The 13,499-nt window shown below is 32.2% G+C and overlaps 1 protein-coding gene across 1 annotated transcript in view; it reads left to right on the forward strand.

Moving 5' to 3' along the window:
* Positions 1-13,499, forward strand: part of LOC138692733 (diuretic hormone class 2-like) — a 142,165-nt gene that overhangs the window by 31,578 nt on the left and 97,088 nt on the right. The gene's annotated exons all lie outside the window — the stretch shown is intronic.

Raw genomic sequence — 13,499 nt, forward strand, 5'->3', positions numbered from 1 at the left:
TGTATAATTATACCTGAAGATGCCTGAATGGGCGAAAACGTTTGCAATATGTAATTTATGTGTATAAAACTTAATGACCATATAATATAAGTCATTATTTTACATTGATTTGTCATTTGACTGAGTAAACAAATATTATATTGTATTTATCTATCAAATTTTCCAATTTAATTTTGAATTGTGATAAAGTCCCGCAGTCCCTGACGACATTAGATAACGAATTCCAGAGACGAGGTATTTCTACAGTGTAGGAGGATGAGTACAAAGACGTTCTATGATAAGGAATAGATTGATGTCGGTTTCGAAGAGTGGCTAGAGTAAGACGGAAAACGATACGAAACGAGTAGTGTACAAGTACAGGGACATAATTTTATTTTTACTTCAATTTTTATTGTACCTGAGTTTTTGAATGTACTTCACTCCCACCCCTTCTACTAACGAAGTTCAACCGTCCTCCACATAGATCCAAGACCGCATATACAGTAATAGTAGCCTTACAGTCATAGTAAACAGTATGTTCCAAAAATATGTTCGCGTTTTCCAGTGACGAAAGAGCTTTCAATATTGAATCATTTTCGCACAGGTATTGTCGTCCATTTGCCTACGTCGTATCCCGGTTTCCCCCACCAGCTTTTATTCGCCATGTAGTGGCTGGGCTGTCTATTCTGAGAACATTAATTTTTGTTAGGAATTGGACTTGTACGTAATATTATACGACTGTTTAAAATAACTTAAGTAAAAGGGCCTCGTTAAGTAATTAACTGTCACGTGATTTCCTCCCTTTCTACGACCCTACGACATAACCACTTGGACAAACAGTAGATAATATGTCTGAGTAATTTTATCTTTTCGGATCAGGCAGAAGTGAAGATTGAATTTACAGTACGTAAGGTACTCTTTTATAGAGTAGGTACAGAATTATTTCAACATGAGTTACTAGTACGAAGGACGAAACTAGTAATTGGGATTAGGTACAATAGTCTATAGTGCGATAATATGCACATTAGAACTGAAGCCTGTATCGAAATGAACGGCCACTATTTTGAAAAATGTGTTTAAATATCTATATTATGCTTATTTTTCAATTTCACTTCATTCTCTATATTGAACGCTAATATGCTGTAGACTGTATAATATACACTGCATAATGAATACGTCTACATGGACAGCTCAGTTCGTGAGTAAAAACACTCACTGTTAATACTGTACTGTATTTTGATTAAACAAAAACCTAATGGAAATTATCAAACTCAAAAGCGCGATATTTCCTAGTTTACGTAAATGGATGAACTACTTTTCTTCCCTCCTATACCTAGTGAATGATTTGTTTGTATATTACGCCAGTATCATCGAACTCCAGTCGCGGAAGGTGGTAGGAAACGGGGTTGATCCAGAGGTATAGCCAGATTAATATTAAAAATGTTCGTAAAAATAAAATGATGTCCCTGTAGTACGTATGTCAAACCAACATAAGGAGAGAAAACTCAAGTAAAACATTTAAATCTAGTTTTAAGAATTCAATAGAACTCTGAACTTCTGGAGGCTAGTCCTAGTTCTTCATTGCAACAGCCTAAATAAGAGGACAGCTTGCGTCCGCGGGGGAAGCAAGTTACAAATTTGGCAAATTATCTAAGTTCGTCTCAGCTAGCGAAACCTCTTCGCGCAACACATTTTATTACAACCATAAAACAGTTGAAAAACAGCTTTCCGTGGGAAACGTGACTGTTGTCAGTAGCAACCAAATATGGACGCGACTAGTGGCAACTTTTTCAGTATTCAAGCTTGTCAGCGTTTAAAAGTAAGAAAGTTATTGACAGCAAGCTCATGGAGTTTCACACAACACTCGTTTCTCACCCGGGTAACGAGATTAAGATTCTTAAAAATGTCCCCTAAAGCAGATACGAAAACACGAGATCAAAAGAGAGCCGGATTGGGTACAACAACTGCAGCTTTCAGTACAGTCAGCATAAAAAGTAGCAATAACGAGTATAGTATAGCTACTAGCGCAGCAGACATCATAAATATGGAAAATAACCATACGGACAGATACTGTATGTACTTCTGTGCTCTTCCCTGCAGACGAATACAGCAGTATGTGTTTTAACATATTTCCAAGAATTGCAATTAAAAGCGTAACGTGTTTCAGTTCATGAACGCTGAACATAACTATCTCTAATTTCATCGCTAGCCACGGCTTATAACGAATAATAAAATAACATCAAAATAAACAGCGACTGGAAGTAAAGATCACTTTTTAGCATGGAAGTGTCGGAAATATTTCATACAGCGAAGTAAGTTCAATAGCCTAATGTGTATTACCTTTACGACTTTTCACTGTTGGAAAAAAATTTTTTAATTACGTAGTAAAATGAAATGGTAATTGTTTAGTTACGATTAGTATTAAATCAATAACAATAATAATAATAATAATAATAATAATAATTATTATTATTATTATTATTATTATTATTATTATAAGGTGCTTAGGAAAATATTTGGGGCTAAGCGGGATGAAGTTACAGGAGAATGGAGAAAGTTACACAACGCAGAACTGCACGCATTGTATTCTTCACCTGACATAATTAGGAACATTAAATCCAGACGTTTGAGATGGGCAGGGCATGTAGCACGTATGGGCGAATCCAGAAATGCATATAGAGTGTTAGTTGGGAGACCGGAGGGAAAAAGACCTTTAGGGAGGCCGAGACGTAGATGGGAGGATAATATAAAAATGGATTTGAGGGAGGTGGGGTATGATGATAGAGAATGGATTAATCTTGCACAGGATAGGGACCGCTGGCGGGCTTATGTGAGGGCGGCAATGAACCTTCGGGTTCCTTAAAAGCTATTTGTCAGTAAGTAAGTATTATTATTATTATTATTATTATTATTATTATTATTATTATTACTACTATCCTTTGAAGAGGTGGAAAAATTCAAATATCTGGGAGCAACAGTAACAAATATAAATGACACTCGGGAGGAAATTAAACACAGAATAAATATGGGAAATGCCTGTTATTATTCGGTTGTGAAGCTTTTATCATCCAGTCTACTGTCAAAAAATATGAAAGTTAGAATTTATAAAACAGTTATATTACCGGTTGTTCTTTATAGTTGTGAAACTTGGACTGTCACTTTGAGAGAGGAACATAGGTTAAGGGTGTTTGACAAAAAGATTCTTAGGAAAATATTTGGGGCTAAGAGGGATGAAGTTACAGGAGAATGGAGAAAGTTGCACATCACAGAACTGCACGCATTGTTTTCTTCACCTGACATAATTAGGAACATTAAATCCAGACATTAGAGATGGGCAGGGCATGTAGCACGTATGGGCGAATCCAGAAATGCATATAGAGTGTTAGTTGAGACGCCGGAGGGAAAAAGACCTTTGGGGAGGCCGAGACGTAGATAGCAAGATAATATTAAAATGGATTTGAGGGAGGTGGGATATGATGATAGAGACTGGATTAATCTTGCTCAGGATAGGGACCTATGGCGGGCTTATGTGAGGGCGGCAATGAACCTCCGGGTTCCTTAAAAGCCACTAAGTAAGTAAGTAAGTAAGTAATAATAATAATAATAGTAATAATAATAATAACAATAATAATATTTAATTATTATTTATAAATAACATAAGTAAAATAATAAATTCTAGCTGCCTTTTATTTGCGGATGACTTTAAAATCTTTCGTAAAATTAATAGTTTGGCTGATTTTCAAACTCTTCAAAAGGATATTAATTCAATTGCACTATGGTCTGTTGACAATGGAACGAAAATTAATCAATCCAAAACGTTTGTCATTTTCTTCTTACGGAAAACTACTTCCCTAAAATTTAATTATTCTCTTAATAATGTCATAATTACTAGGAAAGATTGTATTAGAGATCTTGGTGTCTTACTTGTTTCTAAACAATATTTCCTTGACCATGTGCAATGTATTTATACCCATTCATTAAGAATGCTTGGGCTAGTTAGATCTATAACTTATTCTTTTTCTACTCCTATGTGTCTATTAATTTTATACTATATATTGGTTAGATCCAAATTTGAATAACATCTAGTATAGATCTCCATTACTTCCACTGACTCGGCTAAATTGGAGAATAGCCATAGAAAATGTATTTATTTCTAATGAAGAAATAATATAATTTTAGTTTTGTTTCCTTTCTTGACTTATTTTAATGTTAACCCAGAAGTATGTTTGTTAACACATTTTAATATTTTACTTGTGAAAGTTTTCGCCCATTTTGGGCATCTTCAGACCATAAAGAGATCTGTACATAATTGCATAATGCATATTGAAATTCTACAGACAATTAATGGAAGTTTATAAATACACTAGAAACATTTTCTGAAAAGGTACACTAAAAATACAGCAACAAAAGGTAGTTGTATGATAAATATGCATATTTAATGTCATATTATAATCATTCATGACAGCTAGAGATCGCAAACGATCAACAAACTGTATAATGACTCAAAGGTGAATACTTGTTTAACAATAAGACTCTTAGGTTAAATGTGCATATTTTAACAGAAAGTCACATGAAAATATTACATATCAAACTTTAAAATCATCAAAAAATCAAAAAGGTCAGAAAGGTGTAAGGGGTCCTAAGTTGACTGTCGTATTGAAGTTGGTGTAAATAGAAAGGATGTGGACTGAAGGCGAAAGGTTCAAATTTATTTATTTCTGTTCTTATAGATTTTTACCTAATTCTGATGATTATAAATATGAGATTACCTGCAAATATTTTAATTGCTGTACTTTATTTGTCGGACGTCAAGATCTTGATTATTTATTTTTTTGTAAAGTCATTAAGAGTGATATTGATTGTGAATCCTTCTTAAGCAATATCAGTCTTCTTATTCCTGCTAAGGGCTTAAGATTTCATAATTTTTTTTTATAATAGAAATTCTAAATCTCTCTCTCTCCGGTCTGCAGATGTATAAAATATGCTAATTTGCATGGATTGAACTTGGATCTATTTAATGTGTAGTATATACTTTTGGAGTTGTATGTCAGTTGTTATTATTTATGTATTTTGTTTAGATAATGTATTATATCATTATTCTCGTTTTCTTTTTTATCATTTGTATTATATTCATTTGTAAGATTTCATCTTTCACTTTCAGTTGTCATATTTTAAATTGCCATTATTTTAATAATAATTATTCCTATGTACTTTTTTTAAAATTTATATCATTATTATATTTTTCTTGTAATGGTATTGTCATGTTCTGAACTGTTATTGGCCCCTGGCTGTTGTACAGCACATTGAATATTAGTAAATAAATAATAATTATATCTTTAAAAATGTACACATAATATATTACAATACTTGCGAAGTTTTCTACACTTAAAAACTTCGTATATTTTCAATAGTTAGCGGCTGTAAAATGATCAATATTATTCAAACTGACAAAGGCATACATCATGAATAGGCTATACACAGCAGGCCACACACGTTTTTATTGTTCCAAGTAGCTTTCCAGTCAAAGTTATTACATCGAGTTCACATAACTTTAACGGCTTACAAGGTCATAAACAGCGCAATACTGATGCCCATTTTACAAGAATAAGTCATTATTTCCTTCAGAGAAAACACACGCCAGAAGCGTTTGGGATTGTGACACTGTAACAACTCTTGAAGGATGAGTGCCTTTGCACGTAATGTTCAGACGTCGTACTCAGATAAAACACTCGGTACACAAAGTTTGTTTCAACCTTGTGCTATTTTTCAGACATGAACGTAACTTTTATTTAACTGCGAATGAAATAACAACACAGAACATTCTTCTAAATTAAGTAACAACAAACACAGAACATTCTTCCAAATTAAGTAACAACAAACACAGAACATACTTCCAAATTAAGTAACAACAAACACAGAACATTCTTCCAAATTAAGTAACAACAAACACAGAACACTCTTCCAAATTAAGTAACAACAAACACAGAACATTTTTCCAAATTAAGTAACAACAAACACAGAACAATCTTCCAAATTAAGTAACAACAAACACAGAACATTCTTCTAAATTAAGTAACAACAAACACAGAACATTCTTCCAAATTAAGTAACAACAAACACAGAACATTCTTCAAAATTAAGTAACAACAAACACAGAACATTCTTCCAAATTAAGTAACAACAGACACAGAACATTCTTCCAAATTAAGTAACAACAAACACAGAACATTCTTCCAAATTAAGTAACAACAAACACAGAACATTCTTCTAAATTAAATAACAACAAACACAGAACATTCTTCCAAATTAAGTAACAACAAACACAGAACATTCTTCCAAATTAAGTAACAACAGACACAGAACATTCTTCCAAATTAAGTAACAACAGACACAGAACATTCTTCCAAATTCAGTAACAACAAACACAGAACATTCTTCCAAATTAAGTAACAACAGACACAGAACATTCTTCCAAATTAAGTAACAACAGACACAGACCATTCTTCCAAATTAAGTAACAACAGACACAGAACATTCTTCTAAATTAAGTAACAACAAACACAGAACATTCTTCCAAATTAAGTAACAACAAACACAGAACATTCTTCCAAATTAAGTAACAACAAACACAGAACATTCTTTCAAATTAAGTAACAACAGACACAGAACATTCTTCCAAATTAAGTAACAACAAACACAGAACATTCTTCTAAATTAAGTAACAACAAACACGGAACATTATTCTAAATTAAGTAACAACAAACAAAGAATATTCTTCTAAATTAAGTAACAACAAACACAGAACATTCTTCCAAATTAAGTAACAACAAACACAGAACATTCTTCCAAATTAAGTAACAACAGACACAGAACATTCTTCCAAATTAAGTAACAACAAACACAGAACATTCTTCTAAATTAAGTAACAACAAACACAGAACATTCTTCCAAATTAAGTAACAACAAACACAGAACATTCTTCAAAATTAAGTAACAACAAACACAGAACATTCTTCCAAATTAAGTAACAACAGACACAGAACATTCTTCCAAATTAAGTAACAACAAACACAGAACATTCTTCCAAATTAAGTAACAACAAACACAGAACATTCTTCTAAATTAAATAACAACAAACACAGAACATTCTTCCAAATTAAGTAACAACAAACACAGAACATTCTTCCAAATTAAGTAACAACAGACACAGAACATTCTTCCAAATTAAGTAACAACAGACACAGAACATTCTTCCAAATTCAGTAACAACAAACACAGAACATTCTTCCAAATTAAGTAACAACAGACACAGAACATTCTTCCAAATTAAGTAACAACAGACACAGACCATTCTTCCAAATTAAGTAACAACAGACACAGAACATTCTTCTAAATTAAGTAACAACAAACACAGAACATTCTTCCAAATTAAGTAACAACAAACACAGAACATTCTTCCAAATTAAGTAACAACAAACACAGAACATTCTTTCAAATTAAGTAACAACAGACACAGAACATTCTTCCAAATTAAGTAACAACAAACACAGAACATTCTTCTAAATTAAGTAACAACAAACACGGAACATTATTCTAAATTAAGTAACAACAAACAAAGAATATTCTTCTAAATTAAGTAACAACAAACACAGAACATTCTTCCAAATTAAGTAACAACAAACACAGAACATTCTTCCAAATTAAGTAACAACAGACACAGAACATTCTTCCAAATTAAGTAACAACAAACACAGAACATTCTTCTAAATTAAGTAACAACAAACACGGAACATTATTCTAAATTAAGTAACAACAAACACAGAACATTCTTCTAAATTAAGTAACAACAGACACAGAACATTCTTCTAAATTAAGTAACAACAAACACAGAACATTCTTCTAAATTAAATAACAAACACAGAACATTCTTCTAAATTAAATAACAACAAACACTGAACATTCTTCTAAATTAAGTAACAACAAACACGGAACATTCTTCCAAATTAAGTAACAACAAACACAGAACATTCTTCCAAATTAAGTAACACCAGACATAGAATATTCTTCCAAATTAAGTAACAACAAACACAGAACATTCTTCCAAATTAAGTAACAACAAACACAGAACATTCTTCCAAATTAAGTAACAACAAACACAGAACATTCTTCCAAATTAAGTAACAACAGACATAGAATATTCTTCCAAATTAAGTAACAACAAACACAGAACATTTTTCCAAATTAAATAACAACAAACACAGAACATTCTTCTAAATTAAATAACAAACACAGAACATTCTTCTAAATTAAATAACAACAAACACAGAACATTCGTCTAAATTAAGTAACAAACACGGAATATTCTTCTAAATTAAATAAAACAAACACAGAACATTCTTATTAATTAAGTAATAACAAACACTGAATATTCTTCTAAATTAAGTAACAACAAACACTGAACATTCTTTTAAATTAAGTAACAACAAACACAGAACATTCTTCCAAATTAAGTAACAACAAACACGGAACATTCTTCTAAATTAAATAACAAAACACATAGAACATTCTTTTAAATTAAGTAACAACAAACACAGAACATTCTTCTAAATTAAGTAACAACAAACACAGAACATTCTTCTAAATTAAATAACAACAGACACAGAACATTCTTCCAAATTAAGTAACAAACACAGAACATTCTTCTAAATTAAGTAACAACAAACACAGAATATTCTTCTAAATTAAGTAACAACAAACACGGAACATTCTTCTAAATTAAGTAACAACATACACAGAACATTCTTCTAAATTAAGTAACAACAAACACAGGACATTCTTCTAAATTAAGTAACAAACACAGAACATTCTTCCAAATTAAGTAACAACAAACACAGAACTTTCTTCCAAATTAAGTGACAACAAACACAGAACATTCTTCTAAATTAAGTAACAAACACAGAACATTCTTCCAAATTAAGTAACAACAAACACAGAACATTCTTCCAAATTAAGTAACAACAAACACAGAACTTTCTTCCAAATTAAGTGACAACAGACACAGAACATTCTTCTAAATTAAGTAACAAACACAGAACATTCTTCCAAATTAAGTAACAACAAACACAGAACATTCTTCAAAATTAAGTAACAACAAACACAGAACATTCTTCCAAATTAAGTAACAACAGACACAGAACATTCTTCCAAATTAAGTAACAACAAACACAGAACATTCTTCCAAATTAAGTAACAACAAACACAGAACATTATTCTAAATTAAGTAACAACAAACACAGAACATTCTTCCAAGTTAAGTAACAACAAACACAGAACATTCTTCCAAATTAAGTAACAACAAACACAGAACATTCTTCCAAATTAAGTAACAACAGACATAGAATATTCTTCCAAATTAAGTAACAACAGACACAGAACAATCTTCCAAATTAAGTAACAACAAACACAGAACATTCTTCTAAATTAAATAGCAAACACAGAACATTCTTCTAAATTAAATAACAACAAACACAGAACATTCGTCTAAATTAAGTAACAAACACGGAACATTCTTCTAAATTAAATAAAACAAACACAGAACATTCTTATTAATTAAGTAATAACAAACACAGAATATTCTTCTAAATTAAGTAACAACAAACACTGAACATTCTTTTAAATTAAGTAACAACAAACACAGAACATTCTTCCAAATTAAGTAACAACAAACACGGAACATTCTTCTAAATTAAATAACAAAAAACACAGAACATTCTTTTAAATTAAGTAACAACAAACACAGAACATTCTTCTAAATTAAGTAACAACAAACACAGAACATTCTTCTAAATTAACAACAAACACAGAACATTCTTCTAAATTAAGTAACAACAAACACAGAACATTCTTCTAAATTAAATAACAACAGACACAGAACATTCTTCCAAATTAAGTAACAACAAACACAGAACATTCTTCTAAATTAAGTAACAACAAATACAGAATATTCTTCTAAATTAAGTAACAACAAACACGGAACATTCTTCTAAATTAAGTAACAACATACACAGAACATTCTTCTAAATTAAGTAACAACAAACACAGAACATTCTTCTAAATTAAGTAACAACAAACACAGAACATTCTTCCAAATTAAGTAACAACAAACACAGAACTTTCTTCCAAATTAAGTGACAACAAACACAGAACATTCTTCTAAATTAAGTAACAAACACAGAACATTCTTCCAAATTAAGTAACAACAAACACAGAACATTCTTCAAAATTAAGTAACAACAAACACAGAACATTCTTCCAAATTAAGTAACAACAGACACAGAACATTCTTCCAAATTAAGTAACAACAAACACAGAACATTCTTCCAAATTAAGTAACAAACAACAAACACAGAACATTCTTCCAAATTAAGTAACAACAAACACAGAACATTTTTCCAAATTAAGTAACAACAAACACAGAACGTTCTTCCAAATTATGTAACAATAGACACAGAACATTCTTCCAAATTAAGTAACAACAGACACAGAACATTCTTCCAAATTAAGTAACAACAAACACAGAACATTCTTCCAAATTAAATAACAACAAACACAGAACATTCTTCTAAATTAAGTAACAACACACACAGAACAATCTTCTAAATTAAATAACAACAAACACAGAACATTATTTTAAATTAAGTAACAACAAACACAACATTTTTCTAAATCAAGTAACAACAAACACGGAACATTCTTCTAAATTAAATAACAACAAACACAGAACATTCTTTTAAATTAAGTAACAACAAACACAGAATATTTTTCTAAATTAAGTAACAACAAACACGGAACATTCTTCTAAATTAAATAAGAACAAACACAGAACATTCTTCTAAATTAAGTAACAACAAACAGAACATTCTTCAATTCCTTTAATTAATAATTGTCATGTCACATGAAACAGTCCACTAAATACTATATTTATACTGCCTCACGTCTTCATTACACTTCATATACCTTGATTTATACACGAAACATTTTCGGCGGTACTCCTGACGCAGCCGAGCGGTGGATGTAGGCGTATTCAAATTAAAGTTACAAGATTTCTCAATCCTCGTATCCAGCGGAGGTCGATCAGCAGCCGAGCTTCTGCCTTGTTTGGAATCAGCGCAGCGGTCCAAATCCGGAATATGGCACTTCTGTGTGTGATTTGGACATGCTTACTGAATTGCACAGCAAATGGACGACCGATGCTTAGTTCGTAAATTTATCACGAAGATACGAGGATGTCTTTAGAAATAATAAGTCAGAAGTTTCAAACGTATAACTTAGGCCTATATAATTATTTCTTATTAGTCACTTTCGGTAAATCATAATTGCTTGAATGCACACAGGGTGCAGTTTAATATTATTATTATTTTTTTAACTTTTGTGGAGTACGGTAATATGTAACTATGGATATGAAGTTCACGGTTATTTATATCGTATTTTTGTCCTCAGTAGTGTAGTGGTTACCGTATAAGTATCTGGATCGAAATACCGCGGGTTCAGTCTCTTCCAAGGGCGATTTACTTTAGAGTGAAAAATTCTAAGTTCGCCTTTCACCTAATGAGATAGTATAGCCAATAATAATATCTATGTAGTAGGCTCACTGCATGTCATTTAATTATCACTTTATCTGTGAATGGAATTAAAGCAATATTCTGTGTTCAGATCCGTCTTTTTTTCTATTATCGATCCTTGACAACAGATGTGACCACGATAACAATTCTGAATGTTTCTGATAAGGTATGGTGGGGACACTGAACTCAAAATCTCTCTCACTAGATCTAAGTATACAGAGTGATTTATGAAGTTCTGCCCCGGTTTATGGAGGTGATTCCTGAGGTTATTTTGAACGAAAAATGTAAATAAATTAATGGGATCACATAATTACGGAGTCACTACACATTTTCGAAACGCTTCACAGTGAATGGAGCGCTAGGCATGTTTGTTGCCATAACAACGTTGCTGTATCTAGGAGTAGGTGAAAGATATCGTGTATCAGGTTAGCTACAAACACGAGAAGATTACTTCAACGCATTCTGGATGCCGCTGCGACAATAAGGAACAAACGTATGAACCTGCGAAATGCTACACGTGCGGTTCACACCCGTGCGAATCGCTGCCTTGACATTCAGAGAGGCATTTTCGAAAATGTGATTTAAACCCACTCTAAACGAAAGATACTGATATATAAACAATTAATTGTTTGTATTTTAATTATTATTATTTTTTTTTTTGCATTTTGTTAGTGAAATCTTGAAATAAAAGTCTTTTTTTCTGGATAGCTTCAAATACTTGGGGTGTACTATAAGCAGTAACATGAGCTGCGGCCAAGAAATCAAAATGAGAATAGCAATGGCAAAGGAAGCTTTTAATAGAAATACGACCATCTTCTGCGGACCTCTGGAGGAAGAATTAAGGAAGAGACTAGTGAAGTGCTTTGTGTGGAGTGTAGCACTGCATGTGGCAGAAACATGGACATTACAACGAAGTGAAGAGAAGCGACTAGAAGTATTTGAAATGTGGATAGGCCTATGAAGGATTGAGTGTGTGAAATGGGCAAAGACAGAATAAGAAACGAAGCTCTGTTGGAAAGAGTGGGTGAAGAAAGAATGACGCTGAAACTGATCAGGAAGAGGAAAAGGAATTGGCTGGGTCACTGGTTGAGAAGAAACTGCCTACTGAAGGATGCACTGGAAGGAATGGTGAACGGAAGAAGAATTCGGGGCAGAAGAAGATATAAGATGACAGACGATATTAAGTTTTGTGGATCATATGCGGAGACTAAGAGTAAGGCAGAAAATAGGAAAGACTGGAGAATGCTGGATTTGCAGTGAAAGACATGCCCTTGGGCACAACACTACCCAGATATGAATGAATGCATTAATTAAAGAATAAAACTAAAATTCTTTCAATCATGTATCATCATAATACACTGCTCTTTTAAATTTACTGACCATATTGGTAATTAATTCAATAGTTTTCCCAAAACACGCTATGAAATGTTTCATATAAAATAGTGTTCATCTCCAAAAGGAAGCAAAATTCATATATTCATTCAGTTTTCTCCCCAAGGACAGGTATTTCACTGCAAATCCAGCTTTCTCCAATCTTTCCTATTTTCTGCCTTCCTCTTTGTCTCCTCATATGATTAATATATCTTAATGTCACATTTCACACTGTGTACATAAAGAAATAATCATCGCATGCCCTTGTAAGACTACCGTTAGGTGTACTAAGGTTTTCTGTAGAATTATTATCCTTATTGAAGGCTATAGTTCCCAAGTAATTACAGTTCACAGGCATCTATTCATGTAAATCGTAAGATATACTTATTTTGCATTTGGCTATAGGCGTAGCTCAGGTGGTAGTGCGTTTCTCTGCTGATCCGAGGTTGCGTTCGGGCAATGTTCGAACCTCAGTTAGGCTGATTTCCTGGTTGGTTACTCTAAGCTGTAAAGTGAATATCAGCTAAA

This window comes from Periplaneta americana, chromosome 17 (assembly GCF_040183065.1).
Source record: "Periplaneta americana isolate PAMFEO1 chromosome 17, P.americana_PAMFEO1_priV1, whole genome shotgun sequence".
NCBI lineage: Eukaryota > Metazoa > Arthropoda > Insecta > Blattodea > Blattidae > Periplaneta > Periplaneta americana.